Below are 1,070 nucleotides of genomic sequence, written 5' to 3'. Positions count from 1 at the left end.
GAGCCTACGCCAGGAGGCATTGATCAGTTACGGCCCAAGGTGTTACCTTTGCCTTATGCGCTTACTGGATTGTTGGGGATCGGAGAGAAATGCGGGACTCGAACCCGCAACGATGTGGGTATGTATAGAAGAGTGTTATCCGGTGAAGTTAGTCGAGATGGGCTATTATCACGTCGATATTGGTGGTGAGTTCCCACGTTGATGAATAACAAAAATGAATAAAAGAATAAATGAACAAATAATTAAATAAATATATAAACAAATGAATAAATAAATGAGTAAATTAATAATAAATAAATAAATAGATAATTTAATAGATATTCAATTAATTAATAAATAAATAGATAAATAAATAAATGAATAAATAAATAGATAAATAAATAAATGAATAAATAAATAAATAATAAATAAGTGTATAAATGAATTGATAAAAGATAAACAGATAAATAGATAGACAAAAAATAATATATTAATAGATACCTTTAAATAGATAAAAATATATTAGTAGATAAAAAACGTAGATAGAACAAAACATAACATCCCCTACAAACACTCAAATTATTCAATCTCTACTGAATCATATAAATCCTCAAAACAATGCTACGCAACGCTGGGCCGTAGGGGTTTCATTGAAGGCCCTTTTGGTTATATAAAATCGGTATTATCACTAACCCTTTGAGAGGAAATCTTTGGTGTGTGAGAGGAGGTGGGAGGGAGTGGGAGGAGGGGGTAGGAGGAGTATGGGAAGGAATATGGGGTAGAGGGGAGGTGGAGGACAAATAGGAACTTGGCTATACAGAAACCTGTCACTAAGCGCATCGTGATTGGCTGATGGCCCCTGACAACCAAAACTGGATCAGTCATTCGCGTGTGGCACCGAGAAAGCGGAAATTTCCTACAAATGTTCTCATGGTTTGGCCTGCAAGCGGGGAATTCTTCGTTTTCCCAAACTGGGGAATCTGAGAACTTGTGTTAGTTGTTTTTTTTATTTTATTTTATTTTACTGTGTCTATCAGGTTGTTTACTTGTAAATTTATTTTTTTCTATATCCAACTTTGTTATCAGCGTTT

Source organism: Oratosquilla oratoria, chromosome 40 (assembly GCF_046742065.1).
Source record: "Oratosquilla oratoria isolate Oo_2021 chromosome 40, ASM4674206v1, whole genome shotgun sequence".
NCBI classification, from domain to species: domain Eukaryota; kingdom Metazoa; phylum Arthropoda; class Malacostraca; order Stomatopoda; family Squillidae; genus Oratosquilla; species Oratosquilla oratoria.
Note: the sequence above shows the minus strand (reverse complement) of the source record.